General features: G+C 40.1%; 1 pseudogene across 1 annotated transcript; it reads left to right on the plus strand.

Moving 5' to 3' along the window:
* The first annotated feature begins 9,344 nt into the window (after window positions 1-9,344).
* LOC143541520 (uncharacterized) lies at window positions 9,345-11,692 on the plus strand (annotated as a pseudogene). Its single transcript, XR_013136764.1, has 4 exons — window positions 9,345-9,367; window positions 10,046-10,163; window positions 10,226-10,516; window positions 11,008-11,692. The product of XR_013136764.1 is annotated as an uncharacterized LOC143541520 (transcript).
* Window positions 11,693-24,610: the final 12,918 nt, after the last annotated feature.

Raw genomic sequence — 24,610 nt, forward strand, 5'->3', positions numbered from 1 at the left:
TGTTCGTACAAACTTAGAGTCTTAATCTGTTTATGAACTTTAGTCGCGCAGTATCCCATGTGTTGAGGACGTAGACTTGGCTGTTTATTTGTATGTGTGGATCATTAACCGTCTTGTCGGTCTATTCCGCAGTTCTCATGGTACCATTAGATGAACACGGGAGAACTATCGTTTATGATTTTCTCTTTTGTTTACATTTGCACAGTCTTTCTTGTTTGTGAGCTCAATCGTGAGCACTGGCAGTCTATGAGTATGAATCTTAGAGTTGGTCCCGATCGGATTACACCCTTGTTGAAAACCAGACATACACATGTTGCGCGCAGATTTATTGTTATCTATGTATTGTATTAAACTTGATTTCTCACCAACACGCAAGTGTTTGAGGTTTATTTTAACACATGTTCAGGTTTGCAGTAGCTGTTTTGGAGCTCGAGGACACGTAGGAAGTTTTCTTTATTTTGGACCTAGATTAAAATGTATCAAGACAAGTTATTGCTGTTCGAATATTATGATTTATAATATATTGATTTATGATGATTTATGTTATCTTATGTCTACTTTGCGCGTGCGCGAATGAATGTATTTATTAAATATTGACACCCAATAGTGTCACGAGTAATGAAACAATATGTGGCGCCCCGATGTATAATCCGCCTTTGGTCGGGGTGTTACAAGTGTGGCCGAGTATATGTCTTAAAGTCTCTATCATACATCCCGTTGGCTACACTCTCACGTTGTTCCGCAATCAACGCTCTAGATTCCTCCACTTGCTGTTTTTTAGCATTCACCAAATCTGATGCGTTGCTTCCTTTCTTAACGTGTACGCATCTAGTTTGTCACCCAATGGTGAAGAGTTAGTGGCCGGTATTTATATGTAATAGAATTGGTGAAGATTGATTGATTAAAAATGATGAAATGTTTGAATGAATAAAAATGGCAAAGAGTTTGGTATTTATATGTAATAAATTGATTATCGATGGATGCTTTAATTTCTTCAAAAATCTCCAACGGTCATATAAACACACGGCAAGCCTTTGTCACAAATTGTAATTTGGCAAACTACCCACATAGTTAGAGGTGGGCTTGCCATGTGGTAAACTACCCATGAACCTTACCCACACTAGTGCCTCTTCCGGTGGCGGAGCCACATTGATTCAATCGGGTTCGGCCGAACCCGGTTTTTTTCGGGTTTATATATAACCTATAGTATCGAATTAACGAGCGAACCCATTCTTTTTCGACGAGCGAGCCCAGTATCATTTAAAAAAAACATTCGAACCATCTTATTATGAAAATTTTAGTTAAAACTTTTTTTAGTAATACTTATTTCTTTTATAAAATATAAAAAGCTTAAGAAACTATAAAAATTACTAACAAACATTATAAATGAGCCAATAATAATCCATATATATAATAAAAAAAGCTCAAAATAATTAATGGATTTGGTCAATAAACCCAACTAAATTAATATTTTTAAACATATCAATTAACATTTTTAAACATAATACCTAAATAAAAATTAAATAATAAAATGAAAACAATAACCGGTCAATTTTTGTTTCTATCAACTAGATGAGTACGTCCTTCGTCTCATCGCCTTCGCTAGTTCGTCTTAAGGCTTCAACCATTGCCTCACGGCCTCGGCACTCACCTGTCGGCTTCAACCAGACAGCAACCGCCGGCCGATTCTTTCTTTTTTATTTAACATGACTTTGTGTTTTTTTGAATGTTAATAATGTATACTTTTGTTATGATAGTGATATTGTCTTTTATTTATCTGACCGAATGACCGACCCAATCCATCCGGGCCCGAAAACCTTTGACGCCGGAAAAGAATCAAGCACCAAATTCCAAACCCATAGAAAAATATTTCTAACTCCATCACTTGCCCCTTCCCCTCTTATATATCATTACTCAAATTTGAATTCCCATACAATAGCACTACCTATAATTTCACAAAAAGCTAGTCCCAAAATAGCTACAAACACCTACACTTTACACACGTACACCAAAATACAATATAAATCAAAATGAGAACGTACAACCAACCTCTCGTTTAATGTGAGGAGTGTTTTTATAATTTAGAGAGTGATTCAGGGTGTTTTGAGTGAAAAATTTTTATATTTTAGAAAAAATAGTGATTTTTCTGTATATTTGAAAAGCTACTGTTCACCCCATATAATTTTTTAATATATTTTGAAAGTGGTTGTGAGTGAAGGAAAGAGAAAAGATAATGATAAAAGGTATAAAAAAGTATTATTTAATTGAATAGAGAGAGAAAATGTAGTAAGTTTTAGGGCGCGTTCGTTTCACAGAATTCGTGGGAATTTAAAGGAATTGGAATTAAAATTTCATGATATGGCGTGTTCGTTTCGTTGGAATTGAAATCTTAAGCTATGGGAATCTAAAATGGTGTGTTCGGTTGTCAAGGAATTGGAACTGAAATTCAATTCCTTCAAATTTCTTTAAATCAAGGGATTCTAAATCCTTCCAAAATGTGGAGGATTTTAAGTGAATTCGTTGGAATCTTTTTTTTTAACGAAAACAACAGCGGAAACATTTTAGTTTTTTTATTTTTTTTGTTTTCGATTTATATTTTGAGTTTTGAATTTTTTATTATTATTTAAAAACCCCTCAAAAAAATATTCAAAAATAATAATAAAAAATTCATAACTCAAAATATAAATCGAAAACAAAAAAAATAAAAAACTAAAATGTTTCCGCCGCTATTATCGTTAAAAAAAAAACCGATTCCAATTCCTTTGTCAAACGAACACATCAAGAATGGAATGGGATTCCAATTCCTTCAAATTCCAATTTCCATTGGAATGTTTAGATTCCAAATCCAAATCCTTCCAATTACAAATCCTATGCAAATTCCAATTCTCATTCCATTCCGTGAAACAAACGCGCCCTTAGTTTAATTTTTGGTTTAGCGATAGGGGGTGGGATGAGAATGCTCTAAGTACTTCTGTTCCATAACTTTTGAAGAAATTTTATTTCTGCAAATTATGATATATTAGCTTTTTTTTTCTTTTTACAAAAAATATCACATTTTATTATTTGAATTGTTATTCTTTATTTTATTTTCTGAAAGGCTAATATATACACGCTCAGATGAGCATGAATATTTTTTCCTATCTTTTGAGTCAATTATCATTAAATGCTCATAAATTTCAAGCAGAACTATTCTAGCTTCATTGACAAATTAAGTATAGACTATCACATTCTCATTATATCTGGTTTTACTTGATGAAGGTTGGTGCGCATTTAAGGTTGCACGTTTAATCGTAGTCTTTGCTACACTAGTACATATGATGGATTGAAGCTATAGGGTGTTCACTTTGGCCTTTTCTGACTTCTGATTTAACTAATACTAATTACCCACTAAAATGTTTAAGTAGCTAGTATACTAGTAAAACTGATAGGTATTGCACATATTCGTTCATCTAATAGCAAACGCATTTTAACAAATTTTTCATCTACAACCCAATCTCGGTCAGTTTACCGTATTTTTAAGCACTTATTTGTTTTCGATATCTTGTAACTAGTTAGTTTATTTATTTGTACATATATGGATAGAATAAATAATAATTTAAAATTTACTATTGAAGAGATATGATTCAGGATCCGGGTCGAAACTAAAAATGCCAACTCATCAAAAGGGAAAAACGTCAAAAGGAAACAAGCTCACAGGTGCACCCTAGAGCAGCCAGTCTGGAGATACCATATAAATAAAGGTACACCTGAGGACCACCGTCTTTACCAGATTCTGCAGGAATAAGCATCAAAAGGGTGGCGCCACCTGTACATAAAGTACACACAGGACCTCTATGGCAACTGCACAAGGGAGGCAATAGTATGGCACAGTGTGACCCGTGCAAAACGGTCTTCATGATCTCCACTATGACGAGTACAGAAGGGACAAGCCAGATATTCCCATGACACATGGCCCAACAAAAATTTCATATCTTCGGCTATAAATAGAAGACTCCATTAAACGACCCTCGTTCTGCCAACTTTTTCCTTATTATGCATCACTTACCATAATGATTTTCACGCCAAATGATGATTACACTATACCCGTAATTTCCTTTAACGATACTAACGACGTTAACTTTGTTGACATGCTTCAACAGGATTCAGGGTTCTCAATTCACAGTTCCTTTTAAAAAGTATCCATATAAACGTCGGTTTAGACTCTGTTTCTTCACCTATCAAGTAACATTAGATAAATTTAAAATAGTTTATGGCTTTATGCATTCAGTACGCAAAAGGTTAATTTCCTGCAGCTATTATTTGTAAAATAAGCAAAAGTTAATGATAGGATAATGCTTGAACTTTATTAGTAATACTAATTAATAATTTGAAATTTAAAAACAATACCAATACTCTAGTTTTTATTTTTTTTATATTACACTAATAAAATATTTCGTTTCAAGTTTAATAATTTTCTATAACTTACTTCTTTATTTTAATTACATACAACAAGATAAGGAAATAATATTAAATAATTTATAGAAACACGCTGTTGAATACTAAAATAAAAATGATTTTATATGGGTTTGCCTTTTCTTTTCATTCTAGAGGGTATGCTGGGGTTTGGAAATTGAGTAACTAATTTTAAATAAGATGAAACAAAAATATATGCATAAAAAAAGAAATTTTATAAAGCGTTAAATATCTTGGACGCTGAATATAAATAATCGAATACCATTAATTTGCTGCTAAGAGTTTCATCACTTCATGGCTAGTGTGATATAGCGAAAATGTGTCTCTCTATATATGTATATATTATGTAACATGTTTTACTATTTGTTTATATGGAAACATAATCAAATATATTTTATTATTAACATGAATACAGTGAGAACCAATTTGCTGTTATTATTAGGTTTAATTTTATAGGTATTTGCTGTTATTTTTTGTTCGTATTTGCTAATTTTCAATTATGAGACGTTATAAGTATTTGCTGATTTATATTTTGTCGTTATTATTAGATTTTTTCTTTTGTTGTTATTATTTTGTTCTTGATTTTGAGTATTTTGTTGTAATTTTTAGGTTTTTTTCTTTGTTATTATAAATCATTATTTATGTACATTAGTATTATTTTTTACGCTCTCATTTTTTTATAAATTAGTATTATTTCCTACTTTCTCATGTTAAAATTAAAATGTACATGAACATTCCTCTGTTTATATGATCATGCATAACTTTATTGAGCTGATTGATATAATAGTTGGATGTGCCAAAAGTCAAACAAACCGTATGATATACAAGTTTATTTTAGACGACCAAGATGATATGACAGATATCACATATCTATAAAAACATTCAGCCTTTATAATCTCATACGATTGTATGATGTATCTATAATATCATCCTAAACGTATATAAAAATAAAACTTTAGATATATGCACCCTGTCAAAGTAAGAAACTATGATATATATGTTTGGAATAGATTTCATTTTGAAAAAGTTGAATAAGCACCATCTTGTTGAAAAGTTTTATACATCTACCATTTCTAAACACATTTCTTTGGATAAAGACTCCATTTTTTCTCTTTTCAAATGCTAAAGATTTCTCAGAACATGAAGTGTGAACCAAACCTATGTTTGAATTGAAATGGACATACTGCTATGTTTGAATTGAAATGGATATACTGATACAAGCTCTTTCCTTTCGAATAAGATAGATTCATATTTGAAAAAAGGTTGACAATGAGTTCTTTCATAATGGACTATTTGTCCCTCACTTAGAGGTGCCATTTCGGTGATCAGGTAAATAGTTCTATAAACGAATGGATTGGATCAAGTTAGAAAATTGAAAGATTTGTATAAGTTATACGTTTTGTCACCACTTTGTGGAAAAACATTAGGTATGAATATGTTAAATACCTGTGACTCGATTGTTAAAATTAGAGGTGACAATTTTAACCTAAAGCATTTCAAATGGATCAGATTGTGTTGATTTTAAAAAATTATATGAGTTAGTTTGGGTCACATACTTTTAACTAAAATGGTCAAAATAGGTCACTTGAAATTCCACATTCTTATTTTCCGGGGAAAAATGAGTTAACAATTTAAAGAAATGGGTCGATATGGGTTAGTGTCCTAAGAAAATGTGGCAGGTTCGGGTCAAAACGGGTTTTGGAGTGGCACATATTTCCACATGAGATAAGTTTCGCCACAAACGATTTTATATTTTATTTTTTATTTTTTTTATCTGAGGTGTTTCGTTCATATATACTGAACAAAAAGGATCCAATTACAATAGAGAGGTGGGTAAGCGGACAACAAGCTGTGCCGCCACCCCCTTTTGAATAGCAAAACCTATCCTACTGAAAACAAAGTTATAGTTCTTTGGCGTAGATAAGTTAGTGTACACGACCCGCTGAACTCTTTTCAGAAATGTAATAGCTTCGGGGGTGAGGGACCAAAATGTGTCAAAAGCAAAAGAAATTAAGACGTGTTTGTCACACCCTGCCTTCGGGCCTAGGCGTGTGACTCACAGTTGGTACCGTTTCTGTCAATTTATCAAAGTTTGCAGCGGAAAATGTTAATTTAAAATATTTACTTTCATAACAAAGGGAATTAAATACCCTTGATTGTTTTACAAAATTACTTGTTTAAAAACAAGTTTAATATATATGCTTCATTACAAAATTAGTTGAGCCACCAGATGTATACTATACCTAGCGTTCTTCTATCTCCACTGGCATATCCATCACTATTCCTTACTCCTGGTTACATGAAAACAATTTCAAAATACGTCAGCTATATGCTGGTGAACACGCTGACTCAAAAATGTTTTCACAATTCGTTATGACACAACACCAATAGCGTTCAACGACTCAGTGGGTCTCAATCCCATCTCATCGGAACTAAAAATACCCATAGACCACATAATTGGACTTCACTCGCCCTTAGAGACAGTCACTTGCCTCATGGTCATGTCTGTAGTGTGCCCACTACAGATATGTAAGGATCCAGACACATGTGTATTTTAGTCTGAGTGTTTAGTACTACCTTGTATCAAAACGTTTTAGAGGATTTGAATCAACCCTCATGCAAATACTTTCATAACTCTTTACATATGTATAACAGTCCATAGTTTATAAGAGTAAATATCTCTATAAAAAGACAGCACATAGACGTATTCACGTCATAAAACATTTCACACTATAAAAAGGTTGGACGTATTCACCTTTTGTTGATTTCAAGATTTCTCACCAATAGATGTCTGATCTTTATCTCGGACCTATAGTACGAGAATAACATTCTATAAATAACTAGATCTATAATCTAGCTATAGACCTTAAGTCTATTTACATAACCTTTCCCTTGATATTCATTTTATTTTATAAAACATTTATATACTACGTTCCTTTATCATGAAGAAACGTATATATATATTCCATTTCCTCATCCATAAGATATATCTTTATAATAAAGATTAATATTTTATTCGTAACCTTATCTTGTGAAAGCTACATTTCATTTATTATCTGATCAAGGTATAGACTATACCTCTGACTAGGGTCTTAGCCATATATAATAAAATAATCGGGTAGAACCCTTACCTTGTATGGCTTGCTTATGTGAAACGCTAAAACTTCACGTGGACAGAACTTCTATTTGCTTGTACTTCTAGACAACTATCGTATCAGAAATGACGGGATTTCGGCACGAAAATCGAGGTAGAGTGTGGGTGATGTGATGGAGACTTCATCCCCATGGCTGCCTATTTATAGCTTGAATATGTGCATCTTCACGTATCGCGAAGGTGCATTAGCTTAGGTGAGTCATCGAGTAGGCTTGCCATGTGTCGCCAAGTGTCACTCCGGTTTGCCACGTGTCCCGTGACGTGTCCTGCATCTTCGCGTATCGCGAAGATGCAACTCAGATTCTTCACGTATCGCAAAGATGCAAAATTTCAAATATGCTCATTTTTAGTCCTTGATCTTTTGGTAACTTGCCACATCTCGATTTCGTCTTATCATCTAAAAATACAAAGGTGGCTCTTAAGCGACTCGCGGCGATGCGAGCGTGCAAAGTGCGCCATCAAAGCGCCACATTGCGTCCATTGCCCTTCACCCGAGTCCGAGCGCGTGCGCGTCGGGTGCTTCGCACCCTCCGCTAGGACTAGTGAAAGTGTTTAGCCATACAAGAATATTATAATGGAAAACTCATTCCTTATAAAGTGCTTTCATTTCTTTCCCACTTTCCATGTGGGATGGAGTTTTCCTTGTGTATTCCCTTATCATACAATGCGTTCTTTTATTTATCATATTTTTCCCATCACCTATTTCATGAATATTTTAGTCCTTTAACTTTATAAACTTGTCAATTTTGAACCAAAATTTTGTGGGTGTTACAGTGTTGGTCCTCGACACAAGCTTTCTCATGCTTAGCAATTTTTCCTGATCCCGCATTCAACACGATTTGCCTGACAACAAAACGGGTTTTGGATTGAAATGAGTTCAGTTCATGTTTTAGCTAGGATCAGGTTTCAAGCCGACACTAGTTTTCACACGTTACAAGTTGGGTTTCGGTTTCTTTAGTTTCTTTTTGGTCGATTTCGGCATTTTGTTTTGTTCTAGTCAGTTTTTTCAGTTTAATTTTTGTTAGGTTTCAGTTTTTTAGTTTTGTTTTGATCGATTTTTTTCGACTTCGATTAGTTCAATTTTGATTTCTTGTTTCATTTTCGTTGATTTTTTGGTTTCGGTTTCAGTTAATTTCTCGGGTTTTTTTTTTTTAAATGAGGTAAACAGATGAAGCATTTTAGTTTTTTTACTTTTTTTTGTTTTTGATTTATATTTTGAGTCATGATTTTTTTTATTATTTTTAGGGATGTTTAATAGAAACCCCCTCAAAGAAAATTTTAAAAAAATAATAAAAAAATCATAACTCAAAATATAAATCAAAATTAAAAAAAGTAAGAAAAACTAAAATGAATCTTCCATTGTTTAGGTTAAAAAAAAGGACTCGAAACCCATTTTGACTCGGATCCATTCCGACTCGAACCCGTTCTAACTTGATCTGTTGACTCTGACCCGCTCCGACCCAAACTAAAATAACCTTTTTTTCAATATTCTAACCCATGACCCGTTTCAACTCATCCCAAGCCATTTGCCACCCCTGGTTAAAATAGTATCTCCCCATAAAAAGACATCGAGAATAACCTGAGAAAAAGTCTATAGATGCCTAAGTTAGAAAGTGAAAGTTTGGTGGTTAAAATGAAAGATCCGAAAACTTTATGGGCCAAAAAATAAAGGCCAGTTAACCATCACCGTTTCTGGAAATCTGGTTGTGAACAAGCAGCGATCTTTGTTAATCGAAACTGCCTTGTGCTCTGCTCTGGTATGTCTCCTTCAGTTTTATTTGTGCTTTAAATTGCTATAATCACTATTGACTGCTACTCATTGATCTTATAATAATCAATTTGAGAATTCGTCACCCGATTGGGCGATTTTCGTGTCGTCAATGTCATTTTAGTGTAATCGGATTTATTTATTTATTTAAGACCAAATGAGAACTTGGAATAAACATTGATACAAGTTACGCGGTATGGAGTACACACCGGTTCAAGATTATTACTAAAGCACACAACTTTGATCATCAGTGGTAGGTAGTATAAGTAACTACTGACCGTTGATATGAAGGAGTTCGTTTGGTAGGTAGGTTTAACACACCAACTTACAACTTCGTTTTCAAAGAGAATTCCGTTCCCGTTTTTACAAAACTTTCTGTCTTGTCTTATTCGAATAAAATTTCGAACAAACGAATACCTAAATCTGATAGTGCAACATCCACAATTCAGAAAGCTATTTGGAAATACGAAACTTACACTTTACTGATTCCACAAACATCACACCAATTGTTGATGAAACAAATCGATATACTATGATAAATGAAAAAAAAACGAAACAAAGGATATTTAAAGTATTGAAAAGATTATTTATCAGCCAACAAGTCAACAACACTGCAAAGTTAGTGAAGTGCTCGTATATGAGTTTTGAGCGCGAATAATACTATCTAACAGGTCAGAAATCATGGCCCGTTGGAGTGGAATATTAAAAGTTCCTTTGTGTCCCGGTAGCAGAAGTCATTACAAAGTTGCAACATCTCTTTGTGTATCATCTTCTTCCCAAAATCCAATTGTAAGTCTTCAACATTGTTACATGCTTATTTATGCGCTATTATTAACCGTTAATCTACGCAGGTACCTTCTATGAATGCTATATTCTTCAATGGTGACAGAGTCAGAGGAACAGGGAATCCAGTGATTGAAAAACTGTCGGATCTTGAAAAGATTGCTGAGATTATTGTTTCAAAACTTGGTGAAAATTGTAACGTTTGGGTTATTGAAGCCTCCAAGTTTAACGGGCCTTTTGCTGTTTATAAGGACTTTATACAATCAGTAAATCAGTGGGGTGAGCCCACGTCATATGACACGACTGGAGATCCGGCTTCTACGTCAATAGTTTCATTGTTGTCAAGTTGCCTCAAAGAGGTAAATGCAAGTTAACAACTTCAAAAGTTTTAATACTGTAATTATTACATGTTATTAGAGGTGGTAGTTTTAAGCGTTTTGCTTATGATTGGGTCAATTTAAATTTGGTATATGCTTTCGGGTTATAGTTTATATATATTAAAATTTGGGCTGAGCCGAACGTGCAAGCCAACGAGCTGAGCTTACCTTGGCTAGGGCTCGGGTCGTTTACAAACCAAGTCGGCTCTGCTGGTTTACGAACGAGCCGATTTCGAGTGAGTCACGGGCTGTGAGCTTTTTGAACAGCCCTATACTTAATTGCATACAGCCTCCTGAAGCATTTTATTCAAAGAGTTTGGATAATTAATCTAAATATATTGTTTTTGTGATAATAATCAAGCTTATCAAATCTTATTTTTCTTTTAATCATTTTATTCAAAGATTTACTTATACTATTATTTAAAAAAAATGGACAACAGGCTTATGGAATCTTAGTTTTCTTTTAATCACAGGTCAAAAATACCCTTTTGAGTAAACCCGAGGAACCATGTGTCGATGAAGCCTTCGGGTCATGTTTTTCCAAACCGAAAACATTACTCTTCGGATTTAGCAAGGGCGGAGCAGTAATTAACCAGCTAGTCACTGAGCTCGCTTTCTCTGAAATAAAGTCAAACATAGCCTCCTCCGAACACAAGCCCGATATTATACCGACTTCAAAAGAAAGCCTTTTAAACAGCATAGCCTAAATCCATTATGTGGATGTTGGATTAAACTCTAGTGGAGCATACATTACCGACCAAGATGTTATTAAAAGAATTGCTAAACGTGTTTCAGAACGCACATTGGGGCTTCGCTTTGTGCTTCATGGAACACCGAGACAATGGCGGGATAGCATGCGCGCTTGGGTGGGGAAGGAGAAGGACACAATGGCCAATTTGCTTGATGTTGAGTCTCGAAAAAGTGGCAGTAAGTTGAGTTTTTGTGAAAGGTTTTATTTTGGTGATAAGATGGCTAATATGCAGATGCACTTTGAAGTGATTGAAAGCATGGATGTTAGTTGAGTGAACTCATCTTGTTTACCTGATGCATTGATCACTTTTTTAGTGTATTAGATTAGTTAGTTAAAGTCAGTTAACTATTATTTAGAAGAAAACTATATTCAAATAAAACTTTTAATTATCTTATGGTTTAATATAGTTTTTTAACCCGCCCAGTTTTGTTTTGGCCCACACTAGTATAAAAATGTTCAGGGCCCATTTTGTAAATATTTATTTGTTTTTTCAAAGATGTATTGGTTTTATTAATCCCAATTATTATCTTTTGGTCGCTGCTGGTCCTAACTAAGGAATTGGCTGTCGACGGTCCCAACTTTTAACGTATCTGTTCCCAACGGTCCGTGACTAACATAATTCTAACGCCGTTACTCGTAGGTCGCCGGGAAAACAATTTTAGCCAGAGAAAGTCACATATTTTGCCGATAAACTCAATCTGAACACCACCACCACCAACTGACTCACGACCAGACCACCACCATTTGAGCACCACCAATCAATTCCGACAATGGTTTTAGAGTTCCGACGACCTTAATAATTGGGTTTTTTACTAGAAAAATGTTCCTAAAGGTCTGTTATAAGGTTACAAAGATATTTGGGACGAAAATGTTGGGTTTTCCTGAAAAATGTGAGTTTTCCGGCCAAAAATGTTTTTCCGGCGACCTGCAAGTTACAGAGTTAGGATTCTGTTAGTCGTGAACCGTTGAGAAGAAATAAGTTAAAAGTTGGGACCATCAACAACTAATTCGTTAGTTGGGACCGCCAGCGACCAAAAGATGATAGTTGAGATTAATAAAAACCAATACACCTTTTTTAAATTTGGATTTAGAATAGCCTCTTTCTTTTTGTCATTGACTACTTTCTTGTAACGTTTATGTTAAACTTAATTTTGTTGATGGAGATCGACGATGATTATAAGTTGTTAAATGCATAAGGACGAAAAGAAGCTATATTCATTAAACAATTACATTGACATGTGTCTATATTTGAATAATTCAACTATTTTGAACATGAAATGCTTGTATAAAGTGACAATAACTGGACATTTGAATTGCCCTTTTGGTATGTAGTAATTGGATTTCAGAAATGTATGTATTTCTATGTTGATTTGTATAAGAAAAACATATCTATAAACACGAGTCATTGGCATCGTCTCTTCGTGGGTTCATTAGGGAAGTTGTCCCAACTCCCGACCAACAATAATCGAGAGATGCAAGTACTTTTAATGTGCACTCTTTACTTAATTGTTGAGGCAATCCCTAGATACCTGTAAGAGTATACGAAAACCTCCACGGGATTAAGCACAACATTAAGTAGATATGATCTTCAAACGTTTGGCTTGCCACATTTTCCCACCAACAAAAAAATACATGTCTTCGCGCATCGTTGCTTGTTCGCTAAAACACCATGAAATGAAGTATCTACGTTGGATTCTTGGCTAAAGGGGTGTTCATTAGTATTGAACTCAGCTCTCAACAACCATTCATACCCTTGACTGGTCCCTTGCCTCCATGTCGACTCTCTGTGACTTAACATCCTGAAGAGGTAGGTCCCAGCAGAGCCCAGTTGAACCCGCAAGACTCACCTTGAAGAGGGACGTTTGCGCAAAGACCAACTGGTTCCGCAGGACCCACCATGCTTAGAGAGATGAAGACCTTACGCGCAGTACGCCAGCTGTTCCCGCAGGAAAAGCCTCCCAATGGTGAAGTACCCCGCCTGTTCCCGCAGCTGCGGATACAAGCCATCAGGGAAGGCTACCCGCACTAATAGTAAGGCTACACGCACAAGGCACTAACTCAATAATTCAGTAATGTCACCTGAAGAAGGAATGAGCAAGGCGGGAATACTCCCGCCCAAATGAGCCAGTCCGTACGCTTCTGGAGGATCTTTTGTACTATACCTGCCAAGGTATGGACAAAATAGACAAGATCTGACCAAAGCAGCCCATGAACCAATCACAGGGTGGCAGCTCACTGACAACAGTACGAGGAGGAGCACGCTCTAGTACAAAATGTCACTATCAGCCGCTGCCTACTCACCAACCCTCATCGTGGCACGTACATAGCCTGCAGTTGGTGGAAAATGAATAGTACACAGCCGGCCATGTCACTATCAGCCGCTGCCTACCCACCAACCACCAGCATGGCACGTGCGTAGCCCACAGTTGGTAGAAAAGGAATATTACACAGCTGGCTGTACCTGCTTGGAAACCTACCTTCGGCTATAAAAACTCCAACACCTTGGAACGGTATCATCATCTTATACCATCATTATCACATATCTTATCTGCTCTAGCTATTTCTCTTAATATACACTTATATTCAGAGCAATCTAGTCTGATTCTCACGCCCCCCTTCTCAGTGACGAGCTCACGGTGTCTGTTTTGCAGGTCATCAGAAGAATAACCATCTTTGCCGGACCTAACCCTCGTGGGAAACATCTACTTGACCCTAAGATTATCCGTAATCTGCCGGGGTCACTTAGTGTTTCTTCATTGGCGCCATCCGTGCATAGAAGCTAGAACTAATTTTCTCAGTTTTTTCAAAACCTCTGGAAAGATGGTTAAGGTTACTCCGATGCCAAGGCCAATGAGTGACCAAGAAACTCCGGTAACCACAACCCCAGCTACTGGGGGGAACACCGGCGAGTACACAATTTTTACGAACACTACCCCGGTTACCCAAGCCGGGGCAAGTGCAGTAAACAATCCTCCCCTGGGATTCATTGATACCCAGTTGGAGAAACAACAGACGAGGCTCCCCCGCCAAACACTTGATCAAGTTAAAGCGTGGGCGGAAGCACGTCAGAAGGAATTCCAAGCTGAGTTGGATGAACGCTTACGTTCACTCCAACAGGCTGACGAATTCGGAAGCACTCGACAACAGCTCAACATGACTAATGAGTGCGAGTATGATGAAGATTGGGAAGAATCTGACAGTGACGCAAACCCGCGCCATAAGGCGAAAGGGAAGCGTGAACAAGCAGATTTCCACAGAAGAAAATTTTGGAGAAACCTTTAAACCAAAAAACGCGGGTGGAAACCCACGTGACTTCTCTAAAACCTTCAGACCAACTGTTGCAAATGCGGGAACGTCCAAATTTGCAAGGGACATTGCGGAAGCAATTGCCCCGAAAAGTGCCAAACAAATGTCCAACATAGGCACATATGATGGTATATCTGACCCAGACGATCATTTGAACAGATTCATAGCGGGGGCAACCGCCGGCAATTGGACGGAACCCACGTGGTGTTACATGTTCCAAATGACGCTTGTTGGGGCTGCCAGAGCGTGGTTTGACCGTCTACCGGTCCACCACATCTACGATTGGGCAGACTTCCAGCAGAAGTTCAGCCAACACTTCAGTCAACAAAGAAAGTATACCGAAGAGCAATGGACGATCCTCAACTGCATCCGAGAGGAAGATGAGTCTTTACTAAACTTCATCACGCGCTTCAATTCAAAGAAGCTAAGTCTGGGCACTATTAGCGAAGATCTTGTTCGCGCTGCTTTCATCCAGGGCGCGGAAGACCCAGAGCTCATCCGCACCTTAACGGGTAAAGATGGCATGCCATCCACGTGGGATGCCATCATGACAGCAGCTAAACGCTTCGCGGAAACGGAAAAGCAACTGGGTAGAGATCTTCCCCAGAGCACAAACCTCTACACTCAAAAAACAAGAGAAAACAACGTCCTTACCGCCCGACAAAACAAAAAGAGGAAGCTTGGTATTTGGCAGTCAAGGGTAAACTTTGACACCTCATCCGGCTCGCACCCTCGGTTAGGCGGAAGGGATAACTTGCAGTCGTCGAACCGGAACTCCAGATGGACGCCACTCACTAAAAGCGTCACCGAAATATTTGCCACCGAGAGGCTCCCATGGCCAAAGGCTCCAATAATCCGACAGCGTCACAGCGCTGATCAGAGCAAATCCTGTGGCTTCCACAGGACAAAAGGCCACACCACGGAGGAATGCGTATCCTTGAAGGACGTTGTCGAAGCATTCGTCAGAAATGGGAAACTCACTCACCTCGTGGCGTAATGGACGCTAAGCAGGCTAATGCGTGTAGAACCCCAGTTGGGGAAAACACGGATGAAACTGCAGCTTCAATGTTGGAGACTACATACTGCGTAAACAACGAGATTTCGAACCAGGTGCATATCGGCTCGAAAGGCTCGATGACACCCCCATCCCAAGAACATGGAAGGGAGCTCAATTACACAGGCTGCATATAGATCAATTCCAAACTTGTAAAGAAAAGGCCTAGAGCCACTTCTAATGGAAATGATTCTCCTTATCACATTGACGCTGATGGTCTTACATTTATACTTATGATCTGACCACACTGATATGCCGGTATTCACCGCATAAATAAGTGGGGAAGTAAGTCGTTGCGTGTGGAAGGCGGCAAAACCCGCATAAACACAAAAAACGGCAAAAATTTCTAAGGAAAAGATGAGGAAAACCTTCACGCAAGTCAGTTATAGGTGAAGTTTGGTCATCCCACTAAATGAAAGTGACGGTCCTACCCGCACAATCATGATAGAGGAAACTGAACATTAACCTATTGACAACCGCGCGTCGAAAGGTTAACTTATTCAAAACACTTAGAAAATTTCTAAAAAGATGAGGAAAACCTCCACGCAGGTCAGTTATAGGTGAAGTTTGGTCATCCCACTAAATGAAAGTGACGGTCCTACCCGCACAATCATGATAGAGGAAACTGAACACTAACTTATTGACAACCACGCGTCGAAAGGTTAACTTATTCAAAACACTTGGAAAATTGCTAAGTTAAACTAAAGTATGCATGAGCGAATCATATATTGTTTATGAGGCAAAACAAGTGCCAAATTAAACTATAATATGCATGAGCAAGTCATATAACGTTTATAAAGCAAGTCATTAAGTGAAAGTGACGGTCCTACCCGCACAAACATTTATATTTCATAAAAAATTCAAACGTTACAAGAATGGCCAGGTATCTACCCGCCTACAGTAATGTAAATCTATCCTAACGGTGGGAAGGGATCTCAAGGTTCAAACTTCTGGACCACTCCACCCAAACCCACTTGAACCCGCAACATCAATTGGCTGTGGCGGTTCAAGGAAAGCCTTGAGAATAGTTAGCCCATCATCAGCAGCAGCAATTTCGTTCACCTTCTCCACCACCGGATGCGGGAAGGCAGCATACTGGTTCACTGCTTGGTCGTAAGCAGCTTAAGTGTCCACGTCATAAAGATGGAAGTTGGAAGGCGGGATGCCCTTTTCAACAAACCCCAGACCAAGCAGGAAACCAGCCTTTTCCCCATCCTCATGGGAAGCGTTGAGGGCTGCGCTCATGACATCGTCATAAGATGTGTTCGTGAAGATCCGATGCACAACCTACAAAAAAAAATATATGTATCAAAAACTTTTTTAAGTATAAAGAAAAGCGTAAAGATATTATGAAGCTACGCATACCTGCGACAACGCTTCTCGTAGAAGCCATTCCTTGGTGATCAGAGCTTCCTGGAGGGCAGCTTGAGCTTGGTCACGGGCGCGTTCGGCTTCATTTTGGTTAAGGTTGGCAAGCAACACTTCCTTAGCAGCAGCCTCTTCAACGCCCTTTAGCTTACGCTCAGTGTGGTCAAGCATACCCCTCTGATCCAAGATCTCTTGGAGCTTCTTGGCGTCTTCCATGGCCAAGGCATCATGAGCCTGCTGGAGCCTCTCTAGTTTGGCTTTAAGCTCCTCATTCTCGGCGCGCAGAGGCTCAGCAATGGCTTCAGCTTTGGTGGCCCTCTCGGTCGCGTTCCGCGCAGTTTCCTTAACCAACCTAAGCTGTTCGTTAACAGCTTGGGTAGTCTTGGAACGGGCCTCGAGCCGGGCCTGAACTTCAACCTCGAGGGCCTTGAAGGCCTTTGCCTTCTCCACAGCAATGGCGGCAAGTCTCCTGTTCTCCTCCCGGATAGCCCGCGCTTGAGCCACTTCCTGGCTACGCGCCGCCTTTAACTTGTCGTTTTCACGACAAAGCAACTCGACGCGCGGCTGCATCCGGGCAAGGAGAATCCGAAGCTCATTCGTTAGCCTACCCTCTTGGTAGCTAGACATGGCCTCCCCCAACGCACCGCTTGGGGCTGCGTGACGCGCCCACTCGACGCAGTCCACAGCCGTTCGAAGGGTTGTTCCCCGGCGGATGTTCCACCGTGGAACATACACCTCATTGGAATCCGAAACTGCAAAAACAAAAAACGGTTAGGAAAAAGTGATAAAAAAAAAGATAATAGGCCAAAATAACCCTACGCACCTGTAGGGTCGACAACAAGCCGGTAGCCGCCAAACCCATCACCCGAACCTAAGGGATATCCATCCAAGAGGTCAGGCAGATGGGAATGAGGCAGAGATTGGCTAGAAGCCCCAACCCTGAACATACCTGATGAACCGGCCGGGGACGAGGTAGTCGCCGGTGCCGGAGGCACGGTTGAAGCCGCCGCGGTAGAGACCATCGGAGGTGAACTCACTAGAGGTGAACTCACAACCGTGGCCGCCGCTGCGGAGGAGCCTGCAGAAAAAATCACCGCCGGCTCAGTGAAGGATTCCGTGAAGATGGCACTGATAGCCGGCGGAGATGACGTCACAATTGGAACAGTTGCCTCAACGGGATGAGCAACTGAACCAACACTGCAAACAGGCGCAGCTGCCTGGGTCATCGCCTCGGGTAGGTTGACCAAACCTACCGTCGTCGGTCTAGAACTGCTTCTTCCCGCACCACTTTGGAATGCGGTTGCATCCACGCCTGCATGAAGATAACAAAATATTAAAAACAATGGCGGAAAGAATTGCGGGTAAAATAAATAAAAAGTATACTTACGGGTTTTCTTAATCTTGAAGGTTCTGACGGGCGGGGACGAACCCGACGGAACTGGCCTCTTCATGCCAGTCACCGTCGTAACGCTTGGCTGCTCGGAGGTGACAGCTGTCCCAACCCCCGTGACAATGGTCTCACCAGGGTTCCCCGCCGCCTCCTCACTTTCGGTCTCCGAGTCGGACCGATTTCCCTGATCGGCGGTGGAGGCGACCTTCACCTTGCCCTTCACGCCGGCAGCTTTCTTCCTCCTCACGAAGAAAGGTCCATCTGCGGATCCCTCATCAGAAGATGATAAAATTAGGGAAACTCCAGCAGAGGTTTGAGCATGAAAAGGGCGAGGGTTAAAGAATCCCTTACCTGGCCGCGTGGCGCTCAAAATCTCGTGGCCCGGCGGGTAGACCTCCACGAACCTATCCGCCGTTTGCTCCAGGATGGGCAACTCGTTCTCATCAAGAGCACGAGTACCCAGCCGAGCGGGACCACCGCTCTCACGCGGTTGCAGAAGCGACTGCAAGTTGTTTCCCTCTGAAAATAAAAAGAAAGAAACATTTAGAAGAAAAACCCTAAATCTGCAAAAAAGACGGAGCATACCGTAGGGAGTAGAATTCAAACCGTATTCGAGGATGATAGGTACTTGCGGCGTCCCAGAACCGGCATCCTTCCATACCCGGCTCATCCCAAGCATCACCATCCCAGACTCCGCAAAGCGGTAAACCGGAGTCTGGATCTGGGAGATCTTGGTAAACCATTCAGTCTCCTGGTAGTTGGAGGCGTGAAGGTTGGGGAGTGCTCTCCCGTTCTTGAACGCCATCGCTATGGGGACGACGCGAGCGGAGATATAGAAAAACTCCCGCTTCCAAGACCGAAGACTACGCTCGGTAGCGCAGATCTTCAAACCCTTGATCCGAGTGACCAAGGTATACCAGCCCTGGATGCACCTCCAGGAATAGAAGGTCATCAGGCGGTCGACGCGGGGCTCAATGCCCAGAATGTGGCACACCCATTCAAAGTGGCGAACCTTTGCGATCGCCATCGGGTGCACCTCCGTCAAATGTACACCGTGTTTCTCCAGAACACGGTATACGGACTTCGTTAATGGGAATCTGAGATTCCCATATATGAAGGATGAGGCATAAACCCCTATCTTACCCTTGGGGGCATCATACACCGTCTGGTGAGGCTCCGGAAACTCAGGCTCGTAAGGATCGAGCATGAACTTCTTGACGATATAGTTATATAGATCGACAGAGAGAGCACACTGGCACTCGCCAGCAGTACTCTTGTCGTCTTTGTCAGACGCGGACATCGGGTTCTCAGGGTATACGTCGGACTCTTCGGCAGTAACCTCAGGATCATGAGTAGAAGACATTTTGGAGGTATGAAAGAGAACGATTTCAGGAGAATGCTCGACGGAAAAGTTAGGGTATTCGCCAGAAATCGTTTAGAAGAAGAAGAGTGAAGTGAAGGTGTGAATTAAGATACACCCTCTCCCCCTTTATATACTCATCGCAATGAATGCGATGAATTTAATGCGGAGGAGAGAGAAAGCGCAGGCGCAATGAGACGATGACACGTGGAAAGCAAGCTGGCAACAGCGGTCGACAGGACGCGTGCCGTAAAATTCGCGCCCACGCGCCCGAAAACTCGCGCCCACGCGCCTGAAAAAGCGTCTGGAATGACCATATACTGTCACGTCGCCATAACTTCCTGCACGTCCTGAAACTGTCAGAAGAAACCGTTAGACGACGCTAACGTCCCTTCAACAGTTTGGACTGTTCTTATCCTTTCACCAACTCTTCGAATTTCAAAAAGATTCAAAAAGATTCAAAGATTCAAAAATAAGAGGGAATATACCCCTTTACCTTGGAAAGCGAGAAACCGTAAGACAAGTGCGGGTACAGTGTCAAGGCGAAACCCTTCACATACTTAGCACCTGCAGGGAATTGAAGCCAAGAATACCTTGGTAACCAAGAAACCGTAAGACAAGTGCGGGTACAGTGTCAAGGCGAAACCCTTCACATACTTAGCACCTGCAGGGAATTGAAGCCAAGAATACCTTGGAAGTCAAGTAACTATAAGACGAGTGCGGGTACAGTGTCAAGGCGAAACCCTTCACATACTTAGCACTTGAAGGGAATTAAAACCAAGAAGGATCTTATGGGCCATGCTTGTGGAAAGGGAAATAACATCCCCGCATAGCGGGAACGTTGAGAACTAGATTGTTTGAAGCTCCAAGATGGAATTGGTTGTTTAACATAATTGATCACTATGTCTAAAACTACCAAAACCTCGTGGAGAATCTACACAAGTGAAACTCAACGCTCCTGACTTGCGAGGAAGTTACACACCTACCCGCATCATACCCAAAGATCAAGAAGAAAAGTCGGGAATTTCTGCACGTGACATTAGGGAAACCGCGGGAAGAATCCCCACGGAAAACCTTAAAACTAAAAACCCTTTTCAAAACCCCTTGCTTAAGTCCAAAAGTTCACCTCACTTATTAACAATTCATGAGAAGAACATTGGACTGGGGGGACTTGAAGAGGTAGGTCCCAGCAGAGCCCAGTTGGACCCGCAAGACTCACCTTGAAGAGGGACGTCTGCGCAAAGACCAACTGGTTCCGCAGGACCCACCATGCTCAGAGAGATGAAGACCTTACGCGCAGTACGCCAGCTGTTCCTGCAGGAAAAGCCTCCCAATGGTGAAGTACCCCGCCTGTTCCCGCAGCTGCGGATACACGCCATCAGGGAAGGCTACCCGCACTAATAGTAAGGCCACACGCACAAGGCACTAACTCTCAATAATTCAGTAATGTCACCTGAAGAAGGAATGAGCAAGGCGGGAATACTCCCGCCCAAATGAGCCAGTCCGTACGCTTCTGGAGGATCTTTTGTACTATACCTGCCAAGGTATGGACAAAATAGACAAGATCTGACCAAAGCAGCCCATGAACCAATCACAGGGTGACAGCTCACTGACAACAGTACGAGGAGGAGCACGCTCTAGTACAAAATGTCACTATCAGCCGCTGCCTACTCACCAACCCTCATCGTGGCACGTACATAGCCTGCAGTTGGTGGAAAAGGAATAGTACACAGCCGGCCATGTCACTATCAGCCGCTGCCTACCCACCAACCACCAGCATGGCACGTGCGTAGCCCACAGTTGGTAAAAAAGGAATATTACACAGCTGGTTGTACCTGCTTGGAAACCTACCTTCGGCTATAAATACTCCAACACCTTGGAACGGTATCATCATCTTATACCATCATTATCACATATCTTATCTGCTCTAGCTATTTCTCTTAATATACACTTATATTCAGAGCAATCTAGTCTGATTCTCACGCCCCCCCTTCTCAGTGACGAGCTCACGGTGTCTGTTTTGCAGGTCATCAGAAGAATAACCATCTTTGCCGGACCTAACCCTCGTGGGAAACATCTACTTGACCCTAAGATTATCCGTAATCTGCCGGGGTCACTTAGTGTTTCTTCACATCCTATCCTGATCTCTCACATTTGGGATGGTCTATTACCCTTCCCAAATACCAAGTTGGTTCCAAATTACAACAAACAGTTTTCCCCTAAACCAGTTTAGTGAAAACACCTTCCATCGAGAAAACTCCTGTTTGTCCCTTAACTTTTGACGTTGAAAAACAAATTCAAATGCGGTCATTAACTTGGATTAGCCTTCCCTCTGTGTTCTGGCAACCAGATAAGCGGAACACACAATTTTTAGTGGTTACTTGTCGCCATGACCCTCTCGGAAACAAAGATCTTACTCTGTATCTTGACTTGCTGTCTTGAGAAATTTCACCGTACATTTTACTTTAGCTACTACTAGTCGTGGGTGTAAAACTTGGAGCAATGCCAACTTGAATGACCCGAATGGTTAATACGAAAAGTATAAGGGTGGTTCGGAAGATCTCAAAGGGTGGTTTGGTGGAGATCTAAAGTTCATGGACAAAGTTGAATAACTTGGTACCAAAGTTATCTTTTTATTTATTATTAAATAAATTTGAAGTCTAGTATGATTATTTTTCATAGTTTTGAGTAGGATTAGAATTACGGGTTTATATATAAACCCATCAAAAGTTTTATTTTTAGTTAGTAGTATGTATTCAGTTCTTGTTTATTATTAATCGAAAAGAGTTGCATAAACGTTTTATGCAATATCTTGTTTGGTGTTCTTGATTCACTTGTCTATGGTTTAACAAGTGGTATCAGAGCCTAACGATCCAAGCTCGTGTTTCTAGTCAACGACAAGTCTTGATTGCAGTAGTAGTTTCCAATCAAAGGCATAAGAAGCCAAGAATCCGGACGTAGTTAAATTCGATTGAAGGAAGAAACACAGTTGCAGAAGAGTTAATTGATTAAGAAGGTAAAATGCGATTGTGAGAAATTTGTTCGATTGTCTTTTACCTTATTCACGAAAAAGAACGATGTTCGATTGCAACTAGTTGAAAGTGAACTAATGACAACGTCCCAAGGTGATCTTCCCATCGCACAATATTTTCGCAAGACAAAGAATTTGTGTCATGAAATTGGAGAACTCGATCCACAATCTAGGGTTAGCGATGCTCGTATGAAGCGGATACTCATCCACGGTCTAAGGCCGGAGTATCATAGTTTCATTCCTGCTATTCAAGGGTGGGCGACCCAACCGAGTATTACGGAGTTTGAAAATATCCTTGCCGGACAAGAAGTCTTGGAAAAACAGTTAGTCGATGTGTCGATTAAAACCGAGAGTGAAGCCTTGCATGTCGGAAGAAAGGAGAAGCGTTGGTCCAATAAAAAACCAAACCGTGACGTTGAGAAAGGCAAGAGTAAGTACTGGGAAAACGAGAAACGTCACCAATCGAAGAAGAATTAATGGATTAGAAAGGGTCGAGATGACAACTCTGAAGAAGTGTCATCGGACGAAGAGAACCGTGACAGGGAATCAAGGTACCAACCAAAGCAGTTTCCTTTTAGGTGCTATAATTGTGAACGAAAATGACATATGGTAAAATACTGTCGAGGACCTACGGAGGAAGGTAATGCCGCTGTTGTAAAATAAGAAGAACCGTGAGATGTGGAGGCTAATATGACCAAGGTTCAAAAAGAATATGCATTTAAAGTCATCACCGAATTCAAATCGAATCTTGTAGACAAATGTTTTGAAGTAGGCTCATGTTGGTGGACAAGTCAAGAAGTAGTGCCAGAGTCGAATCCTTTAGAGGTAACTATGGAATTATCTATTGTTATTTTGAATCTAGATGATGAGGAAACTCTAGTCGAAGAAGTAAGTACGGTTAAACAAGATGTAACCGTGACAGTAACCAAACAAGACAAGAAAAAAAACCGTGTTGGATGAAGTGCACGAGGAGGTAGTTTTGTCTCATGTTGCAGGGTCGTCATGATGGAATAGAAAAGGCTGAAGTTCAACAAACCAACAAAGTTGATGTTGGAGTTTGCATGAGGATCATGCATAGTTCGGGTGATCCGAATGAACGAACAAATAAAGGAGTTGAGTTTGAGAGGGAGCATGCATCAAGTGGGGATGGAAGATTTGCTTTGAGTACAATGATAGTTGGTCATGAAGTTGAAAAAGTAAAAGTTGTTTCCCATCCAAAACTTGGTAATACTGTTTTAAATAGTGGTAATCTCGAACGTAGCTCATGTGTGACCGGGAAGAAGAAACCCGAAGGTAGTGTGATGAAGCCGAATGCAAAAATAAAGCTCAAAAGGTGCGAGCATTAAAATGTGTGAACGATCTTGGAGGAACAATGGAAGTTGACATTGAGAGGGAGTGTAAAACTTGGAGCAATACCAACTTGAAGGACCCTAATGGTTAATATGAAAAGTATATGGGTGGTAAGGAAGATCTCAATGGGCGGTTTGGTGGAGACCTAAAGTTCATGGACCAAGTGAAAGTTATATTTTTATTTATTATTAAATAAATTAGAAGTATAGTATGATTATGTTTCCTAGTTTGAGTAGGATTTGAATTATGGGTGTTATATAAACCTATCAAAAGTTTTATTTTTAGTTAGTATTATGCATTCTGTTCTTGTTTATTATTGATACAAAAGAGTCGCATAAACGTTTTATACAATATCATTGTTTGGTGTTCTTGATTCACTTGTCTAAGGTTTAACAGTGAGCACCTTAGCAACTAGTCATGAGCACCACTATTTGATTTTCTTCCACCACCATTGCTTAGGAAGCTT

This window comes from Bidens hawaiensis, unplaced genomic scaffold (assembly GCF_021521415.1).
Source record: "Bidens hawaiensis isolate Kalapana, Puna unplaced genomic scaffold, B.hawaiensis_p1.1 tig00012610_1, whole genome shotgun sequence".
Classification (NCBI taxonomy): Eukaryota; Viridiplantae; Streptophyta; class Magnoliopsida; order Asterales; family Asteraceae; genus Bidens; species Bidens hawaiensis.